The 27,043-nt window shown below is 40.4% G+C and overlaps 1 long non-coding RNA gene across 1 annotated transcript in view; it reads right to left on the reverse strand.

The window, feature by feature from the left end:
* LOC123583057 overlaps nucleotides 1–27,043 on the reverse strand; it is a 45,715-nt gene that overhangs the window by 10,930 nt on the left and 7,742 nt on the right. The gene's annotated exons all lie outside the window — the stretch shown is intronic.

The raw sequence follows: 27,043 nt of genomic DNA on the forward strand, positions 1-27,043 counted from the left end.
AACATATTTGAGTTAGTCCCTTGCTTTTATTCATTAAAGACAGCAGAGTTCTTTCTCGCCAATGAGAAATGTAGACTGTAGCATCATTTCTAAAACATGACCTAATTAATCTTGTGACTTTTAAACCACTAGATTTAAGTATTTTAGGATATCAAGTTCAGTCATTGTCTTAGAGCACATGTGTTTCATTATAAAAGATTTATCATGCCCTCTCCCCTCAAATAGTGTTGGCAAGCCTTAGATGCTTCATCCTTTCCCCCCCAAACATCTGTTGTTAGTCATCGCTAGTCTAATTACAAAAGGATAATCCCAAATTGATTCCAATTGAATGCTATATCGCTCTTGTTTTTTGACTGTCATAATTTGAAGATGCTGTTTTATTTTAAGTGCGATATTGGATATTTAACAGTTAAGCTCACTGAATTGATATGAAATAATTCTTAAAATCCCCAAGGACAGTAAAGGGTGGTAAATTTAAAGGTGAAGTAAAATTGCTACATGAAGGAGACAGAACCCTTACAAGACATAGAAATTCCTCTCAAAATCTTCAAAATGCTACACTAAAGAAGATGGATTAGGTATGTTCCATCTTATTTCAGAAGACAAAATTAAGGTTAGTTACCATGAAGTTAGGTGTAACATGCACCTTCCTAATTATTGAGCTGCCCACTGAGGGATGGATTTCCTTGCAATGTAGTGAGCTGTCACTCTTCAGAGGCATAATGGTGGCCAGGGGACAAGGATACCTTCTTCTACCTAACAGGCCATGAACATCTTGGAATATTTTTTGTATCTCTTATTTTGCCATCCAAAAAAATCTTGCTTGTAATAGGTGCTAAATAGAAATGAATCAAATGACTATTTTGGAAGCAATTTGTACCTTGGTTAGGAAGTTAAAATATTACGCCAAATTTCCTTCTAATTCTATGCCTGTGGGTCTATGATGGAAGTGTACTAAAATTGTGAGAGAAGAATATACAGCATGCAGTAAGCTACAGTTTGCATACAGAAAATGTCTCTGATAATTTAACCAGAACTGCATTATATTCAATAATGGATTTTCTTTATAACAAACAACAGAAGAATATAGAGTTGGCATATGGTAGATCACTTTGATATTTTTAATAGTCTCAGTCTGGATTGTATTTATTTCAGAGCCAACAATTTTCAACAGCATATTTTCCATGTTTCTGTCTGTAACAAAACATTTTCCTCATTGTTCCATTGTAAATATTCCTCTTGTTGGAACCTTTTTAATCCTGAGATTGAAACCTGTACCTTTTAATTGTCTGTGACCTTTCAATTTTACTTTCAGTGGTTGACAAACTTGGTTTTGTAAATCTCTCAGAAGCTTGAAAACGTCTTGTCTCTACCCCCCAGCCCATTTCATTTGCCAATAACTATTTTGTAAGTAGGGTTGAAATGAACTCAGCTGGCCTTGTGAAATGTTTAAACTTGCACAAACAACTACATTTTTGTTCAACAAATAGCACTTTACTCAGCCAAAATTGCTTTGGACATTGCCATTACAAATACTGTTAAACTTCAGAGATCATGTTTGTAAATTAGATGAGCCAAAATAAAGGACAATTAGGTTGATACTATATTAGTATACTTAAATGTTATATATGTGTAAACTGTTAGAGATGTGTAGATCACAGTTTTGTCCACGGAATGTACTTTATTCTTATTTTAACTATAGTTCTTAGAGATATATTGGAAATGTCATTATTGCATGGTCTGAGGACCTTGGTTTTTTTTATTTTGAGAGAGAGAGAAAGCATGAGTCAGGGAGGGGAAAAGAAAATCCCAAGCAGGCTCCGCACTGTCAGCATGGTGCCCAATGCAGGGCTCAAACTCATGAACCACGAGATCATGACATGAACCAAAGTCAGATGCTTACCCAACTGAGCCACCCAGGCACCCCAAGGGCCTTGTTTTTAAATGCTAGAAGATTATTGATGTGAGAAGAATTAGTTTTCACATACAGAGCTGAAGGCAAAGCTATTTCCCCCTTGCCGATTTTAAGTAACACATTGTTAAAAAAAAAAAAAAAAAAAAAAAACAGCAGCAAACCAACTTTTGAAACCCCAATGTGAGCCTGACTTCTAACATTATGTATTGTTAGGAATTGATTCTCAGTACTGTAAGTTTAGGGTTAGAGAGAAACAAAAAGGCTGTGAATTTGATTTTGCAAATTTCCATGTGTATCTATGACTGGGCTCACTTATAGGACTGAGTCTCAATGAAAGGTTCTGACATTCTCACAAATGTCTGTATAAACATGAGGGTCTTGTATATTTGACATTCGACATACATCTGACAGGACCTGGCAATGTCACAAAATCTGTTATTTCAGCTAACTGCTAATGAATCCAAAATGGTTTTTCTGGCACACACAATCATAAACCTCTTTTTAGGACATGGGCTGTTTTGCATCCTTGAGCCAAGCCTGAATTATGACCTCTACAAACTGATGTTAGCCTCATTTTTTACTATTTGATGGTGGAAGGTGCATCATTTTTAAATGAATGAACTCATAGCAGGTAAGTGGGTCTGATTTCCTGCTAACTCCACTCTCTGCTCTCTGTCCACTCTTATTTTCTTCCACATAAAGGAATATCCATTGTTACTTTTAATCCCCGTGACTCTTCCCATTTCATAAATAAAAGCATCATTACCCTCTCTATGCTCCCTTTTTCCCCTTGAAGGTTGGTTGTAGTGTCATTTAGAAGGCATCATGCTCGCTATTTCTAGAACCTTTAGCTCGGGTGGAAGTGAAGCAGCATACAGGTCGAAGGGCTTAGGAGAAAGCCACAGCTCCATTAAATGGTTGCTGGGAACCTTCCATAGCCCACCTGAGGTGTTCCTTGCAGCTGTGCTGGGAATTGCAGAAATCAGAAGAGTTCTGTTTCCTTTTTAACACAAAATTCTCTCTAGGGGGAAATTAAATGAAGCCTAAGTGATTCACTTTTTCTTCTGGAAGTGGAAACACTGAAAACATCCTGGTGGTGAGGGGAGACCTGGGGGGATACAGTTGGTTAAGCCTCTGACTCTTGATTTCAGCTCAGGTCACAATGTCACGGTTCATGAGTTCTATCCCTGTGTGGGGCTCTGCACTGACAGTGTAGAGCCTACTTGGGATTCTCTCTCTGCCCCTCCCCGCTCCTCAAAATGGATAAATAAACTTTAAAAAAAAAAGAAGAAGGAAACATCATGGGATAATCACATATCCCATCGATCCCACCAGCCATTGACAGAGGCTTCTCCACACCTTTCTAGGCCAGTCTATTGATTCAACTACAGTGATTCTGTGTTTCAGGCAGGATGAGGCCTGCTTGCTACACGTTTGTAGGTTGACTATAGCAGACTCTCTTGTGGATCATTCATGGTAAGCACTGCGCCCCCGACTCTGTCTGCCCCAGAACCAGCTCCCCATCCTGCCTGTCCAGTCCACACCCACACCCGCCTCACTCCCACTGGGAAGCCACAGGGAAGACAGGGCACTATTCTTGCAGGCTGAGCTCTCAGTCTCAAGTTTTTCTCCCAGGGTCTACGATTCTTGGTTCAGAGTTCTGACTTTTCTTTGGTTTATGAAGAAAGTTCACTGAGAGCTCAGTTCAGACCCAAGGTCCTAAGGAGTGCCTGGTCCAGAGTTTTGACACTACAGGAAATCTGAGGTCAGAAAGCTGTGTTCAAATCTTAGTTCCCTTTCGACATCATTTAGCCAGGGCAACTCCTTGATGTCTCTAAGGCCCGTTTTCATCATCTATATCTATCTATATCCATATCCATATCCATATCCTTATCTATATCTATATATCTAACACCGCTAGTTTAAGCACTTGTGAGGGCACCTGGGTGGCTCAGTTGGTTGAGCATCTGACTTCGGCACAGGTCATGATCTCACAGTTCAGTCTGAGAGTTTAAGCCCCAAATGGGGCTCAGTGCTATTCGGGGCAGAGCCCACTTTGGATCCTCTGTTTCCCTGTCTCTGTGTCCTTCCCCAGCTCATGTTTGCTCTCTCTCAAAAATAAATAAACATTAAAAAAATAATAATTTAAAAAAAGCACTTGTGAGCAATGCCCTTCTGAACCTTGCCTCAATGCTGGGTAATTATCCTTGTGCACAAGTTCAAGTATCTTACCAAAAGCCTCTCACTTTACAGAGGTGGAACTGAGACTACAATCCCCAGACCTTCTGACAACATAGCACAACTCACTTGCCAGATGAAGAATAAATCAAATACAATATATGAAATCACAATAGCAATCTGCAAAACTGCAAAACTACAAATTATATTTGTGATTCAAGATCCAGGCTCCCCTCTGCTTTTCCAGCAACCAAATGAGGACAAGAATGGTGAGCAACACCTGGCACAGCCCTCCTTCTTCCCCTCTGCCTCACCTCCCTCATCATGACCCTGTAACCCATTGCTGCCTCCCCCATGTCATGGGAGACCTCTGGTGGCAAAGATTCTGTTTTGTCCTCATAGCTCCGTTTCCCAGATCGATGCCTGGTACACAGTAGACACTAAATATGTGTTGAATGGATCAATGACTGAGATTGGAGGAAGTAAAAATACAGGTGAAAATAGGAAAAACCCATGCAAAAGAGCAACCCATTTCCTCTCTCTCCTCCTTTTCCACTCCTTCTTTTTCTCTGCTTTTCTCAACAAATATTTTTTGAACACTTGCCTCTTGCATGAAGCACTATAGACAAAGGATGAAGGGCGCAGGTTTCCTAGTCTACTGAAACTTTGAAATAAGGGACAACAGGGCACCTCTCTCCCCATTGTATCTATGGTGAGGACATGGTTAGACTTTGCAGGTGCCTGAAGGAAGTTGCAGGTGGAGGGGTCCTCACCTCCCATAGTCCTAGGAGGCAGGAGGCAAGGTAAAAAGTTCACTGGTAAATTCACCTTTGACATCTGCAAGGCCCCAGTTCTGGATCTTTATGAATCACCAAAATTAGAAGCACCATTCTAGCATATCTCCCCCAACGTAATGCTGAAAAGTGGTGATTTTCAGTAGGGGGTTTATGGTTAGAGTTAGATTCCCAAGTTTAAATGAAACTTACCCTGAAACCTAACACTGAAAAGCAGGCAGAGTTGTTTGGGTTAAAGCAGATTAAGATAGCTTGAGGTCTCTCCACTCATTCCCTTCTAGACAATTCTTATGGAAAATGTAACTGAAAGGTCAGTTACGGTCTGATTCTACAAATATAAGAAAATATCATTTATAAACTTAATTTTAAATTTTGACAAAAACTCTAAGCCCATTAAATAAATAATTATAGAGAGATAGATGGATAGAGACAGATAGATAGATAGATAGATCAAAGAAAGAAAGAAAGAAAGAAAGAAAGAAAGAAAGAAAGATAAGGGCATTATAGACACTGTGTCAGGTAAGGAAGTTACACACATTTTCACAGTATTTCTATGTAGCAGAAACTGACTAGATGCTCACCAACCATTTGTTCCTCCTGGGCCCACAAAAAGACTGTCTCCTAATTTCCTCTGTAGTTAGTTTTGTGCTGTGTGATGGAGTCTAACCATTGGGATGTTGGGAGAAGTGATATATGCCATCTCCAAGTCTAGCAAAAAAATACATATGCAAGAAAGTACATATCCATACTCCCAAGAAATAAACTTGACTTCACTAAAGCCACTGATATTTTGGGATTATTTGTTATAGCAGCAACCACTAATTACCCTGACTAGTATAAATATGCATACATAAATATATATGCATATGTGTAAAATTATAATATTTCTATTATGTATAATTATATATTATATTACATTATTAGTCAGGGTAATTAATAGATATATGAATTTATATTATGATAATTTTTTAATTACTTTTTTTAATGTTTATTTTTGAGAGAGAGAGAGACACAGAGCATGAGCAGGGGAGGGGCAGAGACAGAGGGAGACATAGAATCTGAAGCAGGCTCCAGGCTCTTAGTTATCAGCATAGAGCCTGGTGTGGGGCTGGAACTCATGAACCATGAGATCATGACCTGAGCTAAAGTTGGACACTTAACCAACTGAGCCACCCAGGTGTCCCTATTATGGTAATTCTTTATGTGTACACACACACACACACACACACACACACACACACACATCAATGGCTGTCAACCTCAGTTGCAACATTATTAGAATGACTCAGGGAGCTTTTTAAAAAAAATCTCACTGTCCAGGCTACACTCCAGATCCATCAATTCAGAATCTCTGGAGTTGAGGTCAGATAATATCAATTTTAGAAGCTCTCCAGGTGATTCCAATTGGCAACTGAGGTAGAGAACCACTGTTCTAAATGTTCGAGGCCATTGTAAAATTCAGACTTGGGAAAATTTTGAACTTGGGGAAATCTACCAGGTAATTCTGATATGCATCCCATCCACTACTGACACTGCTAGTCTATAGGACGTTGTATTATCACATAAGAACATTAACCATGGCATTTTCCGACTCTGCAAACTGTATCTTTTCAATGGAGTTTGGGGTGCAGCATAAGTAGGGAACAATCAAGCAGCAATGCAGTGTGTATGTCGCAAGGTAGTTGCTTAGACTCATTAACCAGCTATTTGATTGTCACTCACACTAGCCTTGAGACAAGATTGCAGCTCTTGCCTCCATACTGGGTATTTCCCAGAGAGTCCACATCTCCAATGTGAAGTCTCTTCAAAACAAAATGTTGAGGAAATCTAAAAATATTTAAATCAGAAATATGGCCCAGTGAACTCAAGTGTCCTCATACTGCTCTTCACATTATATAACAGGAAAATGTTAATTAGTTCTTTTGAAGGAGACAGTTCTATGGAATGAAAATAGAAACTGACTTTTCAAGAAGTGATCAGTTTTGCTAAGAGTGTGCACGTTATATGGTGGGGTACAGGGTCAGGTCACCAACGAAACCACGTACTGCCTCCAGGCTCACGTCACTCAACCTTGAAATGCTGAAATGAAGGCATGGGGCTCTTTGCCAGGAATGGGTGATGCATTCTGTCACCTAAATTTAAACCTTTACTGGGTCGCCTGGGTGGCTCAGTAGGTTGAGCATCCGACTTCAGCTCAAGTCATGATCTCACAGTTCGTGGGTTTGAGCCCCACATCAGGCTCTGTACTGACAGCTCAGAGCCTAGAGCCTGATTCAGATTCTGCATCTCCCTCTCTCTCTCTGACCCTCCCCTACTCATGCATTCACTTGCACTCTCTCTCTCTCAAAAATAAATTAAAATAAATAAATAAACTTTAAATGTAAACCTTTACTATGCTTCCCACAAACTTTTGGTTCAGAAAACCACAAAAGAAAAACCAAAGACAAAATGAGAATTACAGAAAAGTAGAATGCTGTTGCCAATACAAGAGTCAGAAAAAGTAACTTCAAAATATATTTCAAATAAGAATGCTGAATTTTATTGCCATGCACTTCATGTGTGAGGGAAGATCCAATTTCTCAGATAATGAGAAAAATGTGAAATAAGGAATCATTTCAAATAAGTTTAAATATTATGATACATTCAATGCGTGTAATAAATTCCCTATGTTGAATATGAAGAAAGAAATCCATTTTAATTAAGAAAAGCAATCAGGGAGGAGCCAAGATGGCAGAACAGCATGGAAGTTTTTTGTGTGTCTTGCATCCATGAAATACAGCCAGACCAACACTAAACCAACCTGCACACCTAGAAAACTGATTGGAGGATTAACACAACAATCTGCACAACCTGAACCACAGAATTTAGCAGGTACGTGGCACGGAGAGGTGACCTTGGAGAGCAAGAAGGAGCAGGAAAGAAGGTGCTTATGTGAGCAGAGAGAGGATGGAGACTGGGTTGGGGGCAGAATATGGGAAAAGCACCCCTCCCCAAAAGCAGCTGGAGAGAAAATGGAAAATTGAAAACAGCCCTAAGAACTGAATTAAAAAGGGAGAAAGGAGAGGGTTTAAATTCCATTAAGACTGTAAACAAAGGGAGCGCAGTCTGCAGCTCCTCAGCTCAATACCTGGCAGTGCTCTGGTGGGAAGGGCGAATCTCCAGGAGCAGAGTGGGGTCTGGGAGGTTCTCGGGCCACACAGGAAAAAGCTGTTCCACTGCTGGGAGGACATTTGGTAGAGACTGTTGAAGCCACTGGGTCCCAGCAGATCCCAGAAAACAGCCACATTCGCTGGTGTTGGGACAAGGTCATTATGGGCGAAGCCTGGTGCCAGACGTGTGTTGTGATTTTCCATAATCCCTGAAAAGCTGCTGCTACACTATCCCGCAAACTTTTTCTGGGGCAGGCTGGCAGATGGCCACAGTCTTGGAGCACCAGCAGCAGCAGGGTCCAGCAAGTGTTCCTGGGTGCAGCCGACCTTGGCTATTGCTCAGTGAGACCCTTCACAGAGGGCCGGAATGGGTCAAAGCCGCAGTCCTTCAGAAGTAAGGGACAGGGGAAAACAGCCACATATAAGACAAAACTTGGGAGAGAGGTACTGCCTGGGGCCTGGTCACAGAGAATGAAAAAGCTGGGAACTGACAAGAGCTGAAGACAGAGGACAGGTGCGCAATTGCTGATCCGGGAGAACAGACTGGGTAGCTGGGTGGCGCCATTTTCACCGCGCATGCGCAGACGCACCTAGGAGCTCTGCAACAATCCACCCCAGTAGGCTAGCAGCGCCATCTAGTGGAGAACGGAGCCATTACACTGAGCCCCACCCAATTGGGCCAACTTCTCTCTTCCAGAACAAATCTCACTGCCTGCTTAGTTTATGGACTATAAAGTGCTACATAGTTTGACTTCTAGGGGAAAATGAAGTAATTTCAGTCCTGCTTCAAACTGTTAGAAGATCCATCTATTCAATTTTCTTTCTTTTTTTTTCTCTTTTACACTTATTTTCTTTTTCTTGAATACAGAAAGAAAAAATTCATTTTCATTTAAAATTTTTATTAAAAATATTATTCTTTAATTTTTATTACTATATTTTTTACTTTTGTGTAAATTTTTTCAAATTCCATTTTACTTCCATCATTTTAGTTTAGTCTACTTCAGTGTATTCACCTTTTCAAATTTTCAAGCAATTTCTTTTTGTTTCTTTTTCTTTTTCTCTCTTTTTCATTTCTTTTTTTTTCTTGAATGCAGAAAGAGAAAAACTTCATTTTTACCTTCAATTTCTATTAAAAATATTTTCCATTAATTTTTTTTACTATATTCTTTGTTTTATGTAAATTATTTCAAAATCTATTTTATTTCCATCATTTTATTTTAGTCTATTACAGTGCATTCACTTTTTCAAATTTTCAAATGATTTCCTTTTTTTTCTTTTTTTCTCTTTTCGTTTCTTTTCTCTTTCTTGAATACAGAAAAACAAAAAATTCATTTTTATTTTTAATTTTTATTAAAATATTAATTTTTTCTACTATATTCTTTAATTTTGTGTATATTTTTTCAAATTCTATTTTACTCCCATCATCTCATTTTAGTCTACTTCAGTGTATTCATTTTTTTCAAATTCTCAGATGATTTCTTTTTCTTTTCTCCACCCTCTCTTTTTTTTTCTCTAATCTGTCAAACCACTTTAAACACCCAGACCAAAACACATCTAGGATCTAGCATCACTTATTAAATTTTTGTGTGTGTGTTTTTAACTTTTTAATTTTAATATTTTTTTTAATTTTAATTTTTCTACCTCATTAATTCCTTTTCTCCCTTCAAAATGACAAAACGAAGGAATTCATCCAAAAAGAAAGAGCACGAAGAAATGACAGCCAGGGATTTTAACCAACACAGATACAAGCAAGATATCTGAACCAGAATTTAGAATCACAATAATAAGACTACTAGCTGGAGTCGAAAACAGATTAGAATCCTTTTCTGCAGAGATAAAAGAAGTAAAAAAAATGGCCAGAATGAAATTAAAAATGCTATAACTGAGCTGCAATGACGGATGGATGCAGTAATGGCAAGGATGGACAAGGCAGAACAGAGAATCAGCGATATAGAGAACAAACTTACAGAGACCAACAAAGCAGAAAAAAAAGAGGGATATTAAGGCAAAAGATCATGATTTAAGAAGTAGAGAAATCAGTGACTCATTAAAAAGGAACAATACCAGAATCATAGGGTTCCCAGAGGAGGAAAAGAGAGAAATAGGGGTAGAAGGGTTATGTTAGCAAATCATAGTGGAAAACTTTCTAACCTGGGGAAAGACACAGACATCAAAATCCAGGAAGCACAGAGGACTCCCATTAGATTCAACAAAAACCGACCATCAACAAGGCATATCATAATCAAATTCACAAAATATTCAGGCAAGGAGAAAATCATGAAAGCAACAAGGAAAAGCCCCTAACCTACAAGGGAAGACAGATCAGGTTTGCCGCAGACCTATCCACAGAAACTTGGCAGGCCAGAAAGGAGTGTCAGGATATAGTCAATGTGCTGAATCAGAAGAATATGCAGCCAGGAATTCTTTATCCAGCAAGGCTGTCATTCAAAATAGAAAGAGAGATAAAAAGTTTCCCAGACAAACAAAAATTAAAAGAGTTTGTGACCAGTAAACCAGCCCTGCAAGAAATTTTAAGGGGGACTCTCTGAGGGGAGAAAAGATGAATATATATCAAAAGCAACAAAGATTAGAAAGGACCAGAGAACACCACCAGAAACTCCAACTCTACAAGCATCATAATGGCAATAAATTCGTATCTTTCAGTACTCACTCTAAATGTCAATGGACTCAACGCTCCAATCAAAAGACATAGGGTAGCAGAATGGCTAAGAAAACAAGATTCATCTATATGCTGTTTACAAGAGACCCACATTAGACCTAAAGATACCTTTATATTGAAAACAAGGGGATGGAGAACCATTTATCATGCTAATGGTCAACAAAAGAAAGCCAGAGTAGCCATACTTGTATCAGACAATCTAGACTTTAAAATAAAGACTGTATCAAGAGATGCAGAAGGGCATTATATCATAATCAAGGGGTCTATCCACCAGGAAGACCTAACAATTGTAAACATTTATGTGCCAAATGTGGAAGCAACTAAATATATAAATCAATTAATCACAAGCATAAAGAAACTCATTGATAGTAATACCATCATAGTAGGAGACTTCAACACCCCACTCACAACAATGGACAGATCATCTAATCAAAAAATCAACAAGGAACCAGTGGCTTTGAATGACACACTGGACCAGATGGACCTAACAGATATATTCAGAACATTTCATCCTAAAGCAGCAGAATATACATTCTTCTCCAGTGCACATGGAACGTTCTCCAGAATAGACCACATACTGGGACACAAATCAGCCTTCAACAAACACAAAAAGACTGAGATCATACCATGCATATTTTCAGACCACAACTCTATGAATCTTGAAATCACCACAAGAAAAAACTTAGAAAGGTAACATATACCTGGAGACTGAAGAACATCGTACTAAAGAATGAATGGGCTAACCGAGAAGTTAAAGAGGAAATTAAAAAGCATATGGAACTCAATGAAAATGATAACACCACAACCCAAACCTCTGGGATGCAGCAAAGGCGGTCATAAGAGGAAAGTATATAGCAATCCAGGCCTTCATAAAGAAGGAAGAAAGATCTCAGATACACAACCTAACCTTACACCTTAAAGAGCTGGAAAAAATCAGCAAATAAAACCTAAAACCAGCAGAAGAAGGGAAAAAGTAAAGATTAGAGCAGAAATTAATGTTATCAAAACCAAAAACACAGTAGAACAGATCAATGAAACCAGAAGCTGGTTCTTTGAAAGAATTAACAAAGTTGATAAACCACTAGCCAGTTTGATCAAAAAGAAAAAGACTCAAATAAATAAAATCAAGAATGAAAGAGGAAAGATCACAACCAACACAGCAGACATACAAGCAATAATAAGAGAATATTATGAGCAATTATACGCCAATAAAATGGGCAATCTGGAAAAAATGGACAAAGTCCTAGAAACATATAAACTACTGAAACTGAAACAGGAAGAAATAGAAAATTTGAACAGACCCATAACCGGTAAGGAAATTGAATTAGTAATCAAAATCTCCCAAAAAACAAGAGTCCAGAGCTAGATGGCTTTCCAGGGGATTTCTACCAAACATTTAAGGAAGAGTTAACACCTATTCTCTTGAAGTTGTTCCAAAAAATAGAAATGGAAGAAAAACTTCAAAACTCCTTCTATGAAGCCAGTATTACCTTGATTCCAAAACCAAACACCCCACTAAAAAGGAGAACTACAGACCAACTTCCCTGATGAACATAGATGCAAAAATCCTCAGCAAGATATTAGCCAACTGGATCCAACAATACACTAAAGAAATTATTCACCACGACCAAGTGGGATTTATACCTGGGATGCAGGGCTGGTTCAATATCCACAAAACAATCAATATGATTCATCACATCAATAAACGAAAGGACTAGAACCACATGATCCTCTCAATAGATTCAGAGAAAGCATCTAACAAAATACAACATCCTTTCTTGATAAAAACCCTCCAGAAAGTAGGTGTAGAAGGATCATACCTCAAGATCTTAAAAGCCATATATGAAAGACCCAACAGTAATAACATCCTCAATGGGGAAAAACTGAGAGCTTTCCCCCTAAGGTCAGCAACAACACAGGGATGTCCTCTCTCACCACTGTTATCCAACACAGTACAGGAAGTCTTAGCCTCAGCAATCAGAAAACACAAAGAAATATAATGTACCCAAATCAGCCAGGAGGAAGTCAAACTTTCACTCTTCACAGATGATATGATACTCTATATGGAAAATCCAAAATATTCCACCAAAAAACTGCTAGAACTGATCCATGAGTTCAGCAAAGTTGCAGGATATAAAATCAATGTACAGAAATCGGTTGCATTCCTATACACCAATAATGAAGCAACAGAAAGGGAAATCAAGGAATAGATCCCATTTACAATTGCACCAAAAACCATAAAATACCTAGGAATAAATCTAACCAAAGAGGTAAAAAATCTATATGCTGAAAACTATAGAAAGCTTATGAAAGAACTTGAAGAAGACACACACACAAAAAAAAATGGAAAAATATTCCATGCTCCGGGGTAGGAATGACAAATATTGTTAAAATGTTGATACTACCCAAAGCAATCTACATATTCAATGCAATCCCTATCACAATAACACCAGCATTCTTCACAGAGCTAGAACAAACAATCCTAAAATTTGTATGGAACCAGAAAAGACCCCAAATAGCCACAGCAATCTTGAAAAAGAAAACCAAAGCTGGAAGCATCACAATCCCAGACTTTAAGCTATCCTACAAAGCTGTAATCATCAAGACATTATGTACTGGCACAAGAACAGACACTCAGATCAGTGGAACAGAATAGAGAACCCAGAAATAGACCCAAACATATGGCCAACTAATCTTTGACAAAGCAGGAAAGAATATCCAATGGAATAAAGACAGTCTCTTCAGCAAGTGGTTCTGGGAAAACTGGACAGTGACATGCAGAAGAATGAACCTGGACCACTTTCTCACACCATACACAAAAATAAACTCAAAATGGATGAAAAGACCTCAATTTAAGACAGGAAGCCATCAAAATCCTTGAAGAGAAAAGAGGTTAGAGTGGGAGAGAGCAAAAGCATAAGAGACTCTTAAAAACTGAGAACAAACTGAGGGTTGATGGGGGGTGGGAGGAGGGGAGGGTGGGTGATGGGTATTGAGGAGGGCACCTTTTGGAATGAGCACTGGGTGTTGTATGGAAACCAATTTGACAATAAATTTCATATGTTGAAAAAAAAATCCTCAAAGAGAAAGAAAGCAAAAACCTCTTTGATCTTGTCCACAGCAACTTCTTACTCAACACATCTCCAGAGGCAAGGGAAACAAAAGCAAAAATGAACTATTGCACAGCTTCTGCACAGTGAGGGAAACAATCAGCAAAACTAAAAGGCAACTGACAGAATGGGAGAAGATATTCACAAATGACATATCAGATAAAAGGTTAATATCCAAAATCTATAAAGGACTCGTCAAACTCAACACCTAAAACACAAATAATCCAGTGAAGAAATGGGCAAAAGACATGAATAGACACTTCTTCAAGGAAGATATCCAGATGGCCAACCGACACATGAAAAAATGCTCAACATCACTCCTCATCAGGGAAATACAAATCAAAACCACGAGATAACACCTCACACCTGTCAGAATGGCTAACATTAACAACTCAGGCAACAACAGATGTTGGCGAGGATGTGGAGAAAGAGGATCTCTTTTGCATTGTTGGTGGGAATGCAAGCTGATGAAGCCACTCTGGAAAATGGTATGGAGATTCCTCAAAAAAGTAAAAATAGAACTACCCTACGACCCAGCAATTGCACTACTAGGCATTTATCCATGGGATACAGGTGTGCTGTTTCAAAGGGACACGTGCACCCCCATGTTTATAGCAGCACTATCAACAATAGCCAAAGTATGGAAAGAGCCCAAATGTCCATTGATGAATGGATAGATAAAGAAGATGTGGTATATATATACAATGGAGTATTACTCGGCAATCAAAAACAATGAAATCTTGCCATTTGCAACTACGTGGATTGAACTGGAGGGTATTATGCTAAGTGAAATTAGTCAGTCATAGAAAGACAAAAATCATATGACTTCACTCATATAAGGGATGAACAAAAGGGAAGGGAAACAAAAATGATATAAAATGTTCTGTCATAAATATGGAGAACAAACTGAGGGTTGCCAGAGGGGTTGTGGGAGGGGGGATGGGCTAAATGGGTAAGGGGCACTAAGGAATCTACTCCTGAAATCATTGTTGCACTATATGCTAATTTGGATGTAAATTTTAAAAAATAAAAAATAAAATTAAAAAATAAACAAAAGCAATCAACTTTTTCCAATCTCTGCTAACTAAATGTTAAATAGTATTTAAGCAATGTCTACCTGAAGACACCAAATTAGTCTGCCTGGAGCAGTCAGGTGTCAGTCTCACCATCCCTAAATTTTCCTAGAGCAGCAGTGCTTCTCAGACTAGAATGGACACATTCATCAATGGCAGATCTTGTTAAAATGCACATTATGAGTTTGGAGGTCTGGGATGGGGCCTGAGATTCTGGATTGCTAACAAATGCTCACGTAACACCCATACTTCTCCAATACAACCTCGCTTACAGAAGCAGGTGAATGGCTCACAGTTTGTTGTTTGCAATTTGAACTGTTTCAACATTATTTATCTCAGTTAATGAGTGCTCTTGGTGCATGCAAGAAGAGTGCCTCACTCAGCTGGTCTAGTCCCAGCCCTTTGGTGCAGCCTGCAGACCATGCTTGCTGTAGTGACATCCTGGTGCACTGCCTCACGGTTTACCGTTCCTGGTGTGTGACTGATCCACGCTTCACATTCAAGTCCATAGCTATGCCTCCCAGCCTGCCTCCACTCAACAGTACCAATTCTCATCTCACAAAGAATGTCTTTCAAGAAGATATTTGAATGTGGAATTTGTGTCTAAAAATTTTAGCTCTCCCTAAATGAAATTCCTATATCAGGGAAATAATTTTTAAATTGTTTTGCTATAGTTTTAGATGTTACATTTCCTAATGGTGTGTGTGTGTGTATGCACACATGTGTGTTTATGTGCCCCTTTTTAAAATGAAGACCTTACATTTTAAATTTTTTCTTGAATGAGACACATGAAAAAAAGTTCACCTCCTACTAACTGGACATTATTCTCTATCAGCTATTGTCAGAATACACTGGTGTAACTTACTCTACTTTTCTTGGGGAGCCTCTGTCAGAAGAAGTTAGGAAAATATTCATATGTGAAAAGCATGTCAAACACTGTCATTTAAAAAGAGCTTCAACTGCCTTTTTAAAAGTGAGGATAGAGTCTGATTTATTTTTTTAAGATATGCTAAACTGCGTTGGCTCAAATTGACTTCAGATAATCCATCATTCCTTCATTGCTCTTGTCCTCCTTTTAAAAACACATTGACACAATTCCCAAAGTCTCAACATACCAATATGATGAGATGGTTGACCCTCATCAACTTGATATTTTATGCCAGGCAGAAGTGCTTAGCAACATCTTCCAACTTAGAGATTTCATCATGCAACTCATGTCTATTGCTCATTTATAAAAATATGAAACAAGGTCACCTCCAGCGTGGTTTCTTCGCTATCTGTTTCCAAAGAGCTTAATAATTGGCACCCTCCCTTCCTTGTCTGGCCTCCACTCCATTGGTCACAAACCACAAAAGCACTTTCATCCAAACAGATACACCCATTTACTCACATACTAAGCAACAAGTATACACAAAAATACACTTTAAAGGGTGGATCCGTGGGAAGCCGAGGAAACTGGACCTGTGGGGGAGGGTCATACACAGAAGAGAATGAAAGAGATGTGTGATGGGGAGGGTAATGGGCGGCCTATGGAGGAGATCATCAAGGATGTAGCACAAGAAATTAGTTTCGCTTATGTTTTAACCCAAGATGGTTTTGCCTCTTATAAAATATTTATTGAGATTTGCTATGTGCTTTGCACTGTGCTAGGCTTTATGGTGAATATAGACAGGGTATAAAACATTGAACTCAAGGGATTTACAATCTACTGACAAAACTAACACAAATGAAGCCACTGCATGGGAGAGCTTATACACATACATACACACACACACACATGCACAGAAATACAGAAAATGTTTGGTTTCTACAATGTCCTGAGCATTTCAGAAATATCCCAATTATGCCTCACAACCATCCTGCAAAGTTAAGTACTACTGATTCCTTTTGATTGATGGAGATCCGAGGCCTGGGAAGCATAAGTGATCTTCCCAACATCACACAGCTAACAAGTAGCAGAAATGGAATTTGGTCCTGAATTTACATAACTCTGTTTTGGTCCAAAAAAAAAACCTCAGTAGTTTAACCCAATAAAAGCTGCTTTCTTGCCCCAAATCAGCAAATGTTCTTGGTTGTCTGGGCTTTCCTGGGAGGTTAATTTCCAGGTGGTGACTCAGGAATCCAGGCCCCTTTCATCCTGAAGCTCTGCTATTTCCAATATCTGGCATTCAAAAGTATCAATGAAGGGGAAGAGTGAGTGATGATGACACATGAGATATCATAACAGTCTCCACCCGAAAGCAATATAAATCACTTTTACCTCATTGACCATAATGGGTTTCATAGCCCTAGTAAGATGCAAAGGGAGCAAAAAATGGACTTGCTGGATACTTGTGTCCCAGAGACAACATGACCTAATGGGAGGAGAGCAGGTATTTTTGGCAGCTGGCTAGGAATTGCTGCTACAAACTCCAAAGTCACTAAACATCATGCTTCTGAACCATACAAGGAAGAGCTAAATTATGCGGTGCTAAGTTACAATTCCTGAAAGGAGTTCAAAGAAGTGGGAAATCATAAGGCTGGAGCAGAAAGAAAGGAACCTGAGTAAGATGCTGAAAAGTGGGTATGAGGAAGACATTTCTGGCTGAGAAGAACCAGAGTGAACATGCAAAGTTGAGAAGATAATGATGTGCTCACAGTCATGTTATAAGATGTATTTATCAGTGCATCACATACAGGGACATGCATCACAGGCTGAGTTCCCAGAGCTTGGTAAGTGCTTTTCAGACAATACAGACTATAACCTTCCCAGGGACTTCTCAAAATGTAAAGTCACAGAGGCCAGAAATCATGTTATGCATGCTGCATTTTGCTCTTCAGTGCCCAGAACTTAGCAATTGCTCAGAAAAGATAAATTGTGAATGTTCTATGAACAAGGGTGGGCTTTCAAAAAATGTGCTGAAGGGTAGATAATCTTAGGTCTTCCATTTCCCTTGTCTCCTATTGGGCTTTTCATTGCCTAAAAGGAGTTATAAATTCCTTGAATCTTGTGACATTCATCTTTCCCACAAAGGATGCCCTAAAATTTGGTAAAGGAGTAAAATAGTGGAAGTGGTGAAAGATCATTTCCATCAGAGATGTTGGAGAAAGCTTCTTGGAGATGTGGTGGTCACAATGGGCCTTTACATCAAGAATATATCCCAAGTGGGGGCCCTGAGTTGGGCAAGAATGGAGTGGGCAGCAGTACTACCTAGAAGGCACAGTGCAGAACGGGAGTAAAGTCATGAGATCATGGTCATGGAGGGGTTAGAATGCCTGCCTAGAGTGCAATACAGTGGGTTGCTTTGGGAATATTAGGAATGTTCATCCAGGAGTGTATAGAATTGCCTGAGAAGTTGGGAACCTGACACAGGAGAACAAATCCAGAAGACTCTTTCATTTTTTTTTATTGCTCATCCCTGATCACGTGACCAGTGCCCATTTATCTCATCTGGCATTTAGGCATGAAGGCAGGAGCTGTTTGTGCCTCAATCATTCAGTGAAAGCATGAAATCCTGCCCAAGTCCAGGCAGGAGACCTCAGCAAGGTGGTGGTTTGAGAAATGGGAGGGAGGGAGTGGAGTCAAGACCACACATAAGGTGAAATATTCCCTTTCCTGCTCGGCTGCTCTGTTGAGTGACCTAGGGAAAGTCACTTGTCTCCTTGTCTCATTTTCTCACCTTTACCTGGTCCTCTGTGTGTGAATACCAAGGAGACATGATTATAGAAGAGGTTATAGAAGACTAAGAGTAAAGGGGCTTGTATAAGACCTTGTTAACAGAAAACAAAGTTGAAGCAAGTGTGACCAGGACAAGTGTGACCTCCAAGTCTCTAGAATGGCTGACACCTCAGGCAGTGGGTGCCTTAGTGGCTGTGGAATCAAGGACCCATGGGAAGATGGAAGAAATGAAAACAAACAACTGAGTTCATCATGTGTAAGTAAAATTAGCAGCCATAGAATGTGATTTTGTTCCAGAGGCTGGAAAAGAATAGTAACATAGAAGAAGTAAAACTCTTAAGCTTGTCAAAGGCCACTAGAAGAGTAGGAGGGGATCTAGTGTGGCAAGAAGAGGCAGAAGTTTGGGTGGTGGATCTGAGCAAGAAGGTAAGTCTGTCTATGTTTCAGTTCTCACCTTTATAAGAAGACATGGTGGTGCCTAAAAGCTGTCCTGGGTGACCTCCTGATTTCCCTTGCTCCCCTATCTCCCTCTTCTGAGCCCACCCTCTGTGCTCCCAGCTCTCAGATTCTATGAGAATTAATGCTTGGGATGACCTGGTTCAAGTCACTCTCCATTCTTCTGGCTCCTGTACAGATACAGAAAGGTTCCTGGCAAGAATGTGGAGCCCAGGGGCACCTGGGTGGTTCCGTTGGTTAAGCGTCTGACTCTTGGTTTTGGCTCAGGTCATGATCTCACCATTCATGGGTTTGAGACCCACATCGAGCTCTGTGCTGATGGTGTAGATCCTGCATGGGATTGTCTCCCTCTCTCTCTGCCCCTCCCCTGCTCTCTCTCTCTCTCTCAAAAATAAACATTAAAAAAAAAAAAAGAATGTGGAGCCCAAGACTAGCAAATCACACTGGCTAATGTGGCATCTCCACCCCATTGTGACTTAAGTGATGTGAATCCCCTTTTGAGAGAATTGACAGAGGATCCTGTGCTCCAAGGGTTGAATCCCAGGCTGAAGTCTTGTACGTTTGGAAAGTACTTTCCAACTTGCAAAGTGCTGTCATGTGGGTATGTTCTCTCTGAGACTGAGGATGATAAACAACCTGATGAGCCCAGGATCTGGCTGCTGTGTGTTCCAAGGGAAGGGAGGCCTTCCTGACCACATGAGGTGCCCCACACCCTCTTCCCTCCCTTTCTCACAGCCTTCCAACCCCCAGAGAGTGTTGGAGGAGATGAGCTAGTGCTCAAGGCTCCCAAACCTGGGCGAGCTCCGGCCACCACCTCTGTCTCCCAAACACAGCCAGCTAAGAGGAAGGATGCTCCGGGCTCAGATCTGTGGCTGGAACCAGAAAATCTCTGGAGAAGGGCCGAGCAAATTGGGTCAGACTTCTGTGCCGGGATAGGAGATTCCTTGGAGTGACCGGGTGTGTGTCAGCTGCTAAATGATTCCACTCTCTTCCCCCAGCTCCTAAGCCTCCGCCCTCCCCTTAGGGACCTCCAGCTGCCAAGGAGTGCTCCGCTACCCTCTGGCTGCTGTGGCACGTGTGCTTAATAATAATGAGCATTGTTTATGGAGCCCTTAAAATGTGCCCGGCAGTGTGCTAACCACTTTACAAATGTAACCGACTCACCAGCTTGGAACAGAAAATGAGGTCACATTCTCTAAAATGTGAGCGTTAAATGCCTTTGCATCCATGTTATGTCTGTGTAAAAGTTCCAAGACCCCAGGAAGTCTTCCCTCCAAAGGGTCATTGCAGACCAGTACTGCCTTAAAGGGTTAAACCCAAAACCTTGCCTAGTCTGCCAAGGAACCTCATTCTTTCTGGCTGTGTTTGCCACTGCCAGCAGTCACTGTTGAGATTCCACAAAGCCCCCACTAGAGACAGCTGCTCAGTGAAATTGATGACCTGGCACCTGAGCTGACCCCTGCCCATTCCAGGAGTCCGACCCCTTCAGGCAAGCATTTCCAGAAATGGGAGCAAGTCCAAAGGCACTGTGGATGTCAGAACATGCACCTGCCATGTTCCACTGTCCTTTGTCAATGTCACCTCAACTCAGGACCCTCAGACATCAAACACCAAGAGCCAGGGCACAGCTCTGCTCTTCCTACAAAGTGCTCAGAGTTCACACACAAAGTTATTTTTCCTGACTCAGCTACCCACTGTATTTTCTACTGAGCTATGGATTTTGTTCCTGAAATGGTGAAGAAGGGATCACCCCTCCATATGTAACATCAATCCTATTTCCTGTCTCAATTGACTGGCATGTTTTTCAGGGAATCACCCATCTTATTATTTGCAGATTATCTTTTTAATTTTTCACACCCTTTTGCATTATTAGCTCCATTTTACAAATGAGGAGAGGCAGACTAATGTTAAGGGAATTGCTCGTGGTCACACAGCTAAAAACTGGCAGAGCTAGGATTTGAACACAAACCCTGATTAACAGAACTGTTCCACCTCCCTAAAATGTTCTTGGTTGGTACATCCTTCTAAGTCAAAGTCAAGGAAAGAAGTTCCTTAAATAGGTAAGTGTGTTTCTTTGTGGAGCTCATGAACCCGGGGAAAATCATGTGGAGGCAGCCAAGCTGAAAGCCCTTATCTGAACTCCATTGGAGGAGACAAACACTTGGGTAGTTTGTGAGTGGCCAGGACATGGTGTGCCACATGTGGGGTGTGGTCATTTAGCACACGTGTTGGCGTTGGACTGTGGCCTGGCCTGGCACTCTTACTAGGCCAACAGCCTGGGTTAAGAAGACCCAGGAGACAAAATGTGAGAGAATCTAAAGGCACGTGTGCCAGGTCTGAGCCTCTGTCCATTCCTAGGCTGGTTTTTGGCCTCAAACTCAGCACCAGCCTCCCTGGCCATAATCACCTCTGCACTGAGCCTAAGGCTTTTTGGGCAGAAGCCCATGGGAAGAAGGGCTTTATCAGGTCTCACTTCAAAGTCATTTGGAAATATGAACTTGACTTTTCCAGCACCATCCCTGATCACCCTCTTCTATCCCAATAACGGCCTACCACGGCGAAACACTATCTGCTCCAAACAAGAAGTTCAGATGGAAAATATTTGAACAGAAGTTAGATTTGAGTCCCAGGCAAGTGCCAAGTAGCTGATGGAGAAATCAGAAAGCGGGAGTCTATGGGTACACAGAAGAGAAGGAGCAGGTGGCTCTGAAAGAGACCCATATTCTGGGGTAAGGGTAGAGGAATGTTAACAGGAAGTAAGTGGTAAACCACCAAGCCAAAGCAAATACAGAATCCAAAGCTGCCCATATGGCTTATCCATAAGGAATGTTGCCAAGAAAGAACACAGCAGGGAGGAGAAGCGAAGTGGAAGATTCACAGCACATTGTTTAACAGCCAACCATGGTGAAGGTGAGCCAGCAATGCATTCTGGGCTCTACCTCTTAAGTAACTCAGGTGGGGTGTTTCTGCCCCTTAGACCTGGGTATAAGAGGCTTGAATCCTATATCTATTCCCCACCCCCACCTAGATTTTTCTCTGAATGCCTGAGGGCTTATATTACGGCTGTCTCCTCTACCACTCAAGCTTCTACTTTCCAGTATGCTGTGTCTGTTGTGCACCATATTGACCCAGAAATCAAACACAAAGACCCACCCCCAATTTCTACACATTTCTGCCCTGCCCCCTTCCAAACAGACTTTAAAGGATTTGGGTTTGAGAGGAGATGGAGGAGAGGATTCATCATGGTGATGTAAAGCAAATATTATAGATGGCAATGTTTTATTCTTATCCTATCTGCTTGTTTTGGACTTTTTAAGGAGTGAGTGAACACTTTGCTACTACAGGTGCCTCAATGATATCTCTTTCATGACAGTGTGTGGATGGATTTTTTTTAAATATAAATATCAGATAATAACTATAAATATGGCTAACATTGGGAATATACCATGTACTAGGCACTATTATGTATAATATATGTATAACCAAATACATATTTTATAATATATATATCACCAAATACATATATTGCCAAATACTTAACTATTTCCTTATTGAAAACATCAAAGTTTTATCAATACTCTCTCATTTATGACACTTCTTGTGTGCCTGGCTGGGTCATTTGGTTAAGTGTCCGACTCTTGATTTCTCTCAGGTCATGATCTCAAGGTTCGTGTGTTTGAGGCCCGCTCAGGTTCCACACTGACAGTGTGGAATCTGCTTGGGATTCTCTCTCCCTCTCTCTGCCCCTCCTCTGTGTGTGCTCTTTCTCTCCCTCTCTATTTCTCTCTCTCTCAAAAACAAATACATAAACTTAAAAAAAAAAAAAAAAAAAAGAAATTCTAACCCATATTTTCATTCCCAGGCTTCTTCATATGGGTGATAGGAAAAAAAATTAAAAATCTCAGTTAAAAGTTCCAACTGACCCTCAGTATAGGTTCTATATCCCTATGAACAGTCCTTGCTGCCATTTTCACTTGTCCTTGATGTCATTTGTCATCATTGTAAGTAGTGTAATTAGTTATCCATACACTTACTTGTCTAATGTCTATCTACCCTACTAGGTGCTTGATGAGGACAGAGACCACATCTACTTGGCTGACTCTGTCCTCAGAACCAACACAAGGCCTGCCTGGTGTGAAAAAGATGACTTTGTATTTAGTCTGTCTGTCTCACCCATCTTTGAAAATGAGTCCATCCCCTACAGAAAGTGGCCTCACAAAATAGAGACACCACTGGATATCCATATAAGCAGAGGCCTCATGACCAAATTGGGAGGGATGGGGGTGAGGATGGGATCCCTACACCAGTTGTGATTTGGAATAGTCTCTAAGGTCCTTTCCACTCCCCAAGTCCTGGAATTCAGTCACACGGCCAGAGCTAGGATGCAAGGCAGGAGGAGTGGAACCGCATATCTGAACAGAAAGGATTTAGGTGACTGAAGAGTTCTTGGAAGCCATTTTCTTTCTTACTGAAAAAAATTTTTCTTAAAAAGGTAATTTTTTTGAAACTCATTTCTCTGGTTGCACAGGTAAATGAGATTCAAGGGAGTAACAAAAAAGTAGAACCTAAATTTCTTTTTTTTCATTTTTTTAAATGTTTATTTATTTTTGAGAGAGAGAGAGACAGAGAGGGAGTGGGGGAGGAACAGAGAAAGAGGGAGACACAGAATCCGAAAATAGAGGATCCAGGCTCCAAGCTTTCAGTACAGAGCCCAACATGGAGCTCAAACTCACAAACTGCGAGATCATGACCTGAGCTGAAGTTGGACACTTAAACAACTGAGCCACTCACGTGCCCCTAGAACCTACATTCTTAAGTGCAAAAAAAACAAAAAAAAAAAACAAAAAAAAAAGTATTACCAAAATTCTCAAGGCTTAAATAAAAGTTGCTTTTTTCAGTAGTCTCAAAACACTAGGCCACTAATTATCCATGGTTCATGCCTTTTTACATTCTGAACTGAGAAGCATTAAAAGAACTGTGAATTTCCCCTTTATTGGAATTAGGAATAAGTAAGATTTCTTGTTAGAATATAAAACAGTGAAACATAGTTTACATATATTACATAAAATTATTTTTTTAAAGACTTCTCTGGAAAGAGACAGAAATGTATACAATGGAAAGTTGAAAATTCTCCAATTTCAAGATGAATCAGCAAATAACTTCTCCATGACAGCAACCTGGGAACCCTACTGAACAGATAGACCTACTTCTAATGGGGAATCAGCTCTATTTCCTGGCTTGCAGGAACAATTATCATGTGAAGACCTTTTCTAGGTGATATGTCTATGTCTGTGCCTGTTGAAATTTATTAGGAACAGAGCATGATATCCCAGGACAGTATTTACCCACAGGAAAGGATATGTGTCCAATGGAATGTGATTGCATCAGGCCTCCTCATCCCACCCAACCTTTCAGTCCTGGCTTTCCCATAGGGTGCAAGATGTTTTGTGTAGCTGCCAGCTGTTAATTAGAAATTTTCTTTCTTGAGATTTGTTTTTAAGTAATCTCTACACCCAACCTGGGTCTCAAACTTACAGCCCTGAGATCAACAGTCACACACTCTACCAACTGAGCCAGCCAGGCACCATATTTCTAGGAAAATCAAACCCTTGGCTTCATGCTTACACATCCCCAACATCCCCACCCCCAAAATATTAATTTTCCCTTGCTCCAAAGGAAAATGCTTTTGCCAAGCATTCCTATTCCTTAGCAACTTGTTCATTCAAAGAAGGAAGTTGGGGAAGGCAAAGAGGAAATAAAAGAAGAGATGAGATGGTAATTTCTCTCCTTCCCTGCTCTCCAGGAAAAGGGGTGTGTTACACAGAACTGTCTTAGAACTACTGAGATGCATATGGGTCATCCAAATGATTCTGGCATTTCCTGGTGCTCTCTTTGGTGCCCTCTTATTTCTGAGATGACACTGCCCAATGTGTAAATTACCTGTATGTTCTTAATTAATGGAATTGATGCATTGTAGTCCCAGTGGAATTGGGAATAGAGCTTGAGTATCTAAGGGTTTGAGATACTGAGGCAATGGCACCAATCTTTGTTCAGTAATTCCTTTATCTTCCTCCTAACTCTGAGTCCACATAGTTGTCGCAAATTTTTATTCAACTCAAAATTAATTTTCTACAGTAGTGACATAAATGATGGGCAATATCTTTTTTTTCAATATATTAAGTTTATTGTCAAATTGGTTTCCATACAACACCCAGTACTCATCCCAAAAGGTGCCCTCCTCAATACCCAATGATGGGCAATATCTTGTTTCCTTCGGTGAAAACAGGACCACCTAGAGTTGAAAAGATATCTTCTTCCTCCTCTCACAAACCCAGAGTTAAACAGCCCAGACATACTTTTATATGTATTGGTCACCTTTCATCTGTCTGTCCAGCAACTCTCTCTCTTTCTGGAAATAGCCATGCCCTCTCTCTGGGGAACTGCCTCTAACCAGGTAGATCTTATTGGGGTAGAAAGGCTGGACCCACCTGGGAGTCTGCCTAAGTTTCTGATACCCTGAGAAGTTGTCATATTTCTCTAGCAAGATGTCCAATGAAGCATAACTTGAATATGCTTTTAGAAAATACACTGCCAACAGCTTTTATACCTATGTAGATGCAGAAAGTCACCCTGGGATGGACTGTCCTTGATGTTTCCTTGTAACACCTGAATGGTCTCAATTAAGCAGACTTGGCTGCTTTCCAGGGAAAAGGGTGTGTTACACAGAACTGTCTAAAAACTATTGAGATGCATGTAGGGTTCAGCAGGATTAAAGCCTCTCCTATGGATTGAGATGGTCCTAACAGAGGTTCACTGAGACATCAGGTGCCCCAAAGCAGAACCCCTTGTGCAGGGAGTCTGGATCAGTAAACAGAGCTACTATTTTGTGGGGAAAGCTAATTCAGAAGTATAGTTGGGGTTACAATCTTACTGGCTCATCTATACCAGCCACCTTGGTGTGGTGGCTGTGTTTGGGAAGCAATAGCTGATCCTTTACATACAGCCAAAGACAGCCTAAACCTTGAACTCCAAGGGTGAGGTGTATCCAGAGCCAGGGCAGGACCTGGGAGGGGACGTCTCATCACCACAATGGACAAGAACACAATGGAATCCTGCTAACATGGGCAGGTAGAGAAGGTTGTCAAATAATTGGAACAAATAAAAATGTAAGGCCCAGGTATCTATTGAAATCAGCAAAATGGGTTGTACTAGTGACATTTTCCATACTCACCTCTATACCTAAATATTCACTCAAAAGTTCCTTTTTTAAAAAAAAATTCACTTTTCTGTCAATGGTGCAAGAATTGGAAAAGAGAGGGTGATTTTGTATGAATGGTTTATAAGTCAGGAGGCACTTGCAGTAGATCACTGAATGCACATGACTAAACAGTGTTTATACATTCCCCCCTCCACATCACATGATCAAGTATTTCACTATGTGTGTCTATTACTTCAGGGTCAAGGCTGAGTCAGCTTCATTTCAATTTCAGTGGAGAAATATTTTATAAATGAAAAATTGAGACCTAAAAGGACCCCCGAAATCAACACTCAACAAGGTTGTGATACTTTGTGGTACTGGTGTCTAGCACAGTGCTTAATGAGCTTGAATCCTACAACTAAACTGTCTTGGTTCAAATCCCAGCTTGACCACTTCCTGGCTGTGTGACTTTGGCAAAGTTACTCAAGCTTTCTGTGCCTCTCTTCATACAGAGATACTAATATTACCTATTTCACAGGCTTGTAGCAAGGATTAAGTGGGTGAAGCACATACAATTCGCAGAACTGTGCCTGACACACAGCAAGCACTCAATAAAGGTTAGCCAATATTATTACTACCAAACATAGTTGCCTATGCAAGACAAATAACTCATTGAAACTGTGGCATCCGTGGTGCAGATCCAACAAAGAGCAGAGGCCAACCAGTCATCCATCACCAACCCAAAAGGTGCCTTCAGTTTCTCATCCCAGTAATTGAGGACATATGTTACTCTACAGAGAGTCCTGATGGGAAATGGTTGATGGTTCTTCTC

Source organism: Leopardus geoffroyi, chromosome B3 (assembly GCF_018350155.1).
Source record: "Leopardus geoffroyi isolate Oge1 chromosome B3, O.geoffroyi_Oge1_pat1.0, whole genome shotgun sequence".
NCBI classification, from domain to species: Eukaryota; Metazoa; Chordata; class Mammalia; order Carnivora; family Felidae; genus Leopardus; species Leopardus geoffroyi.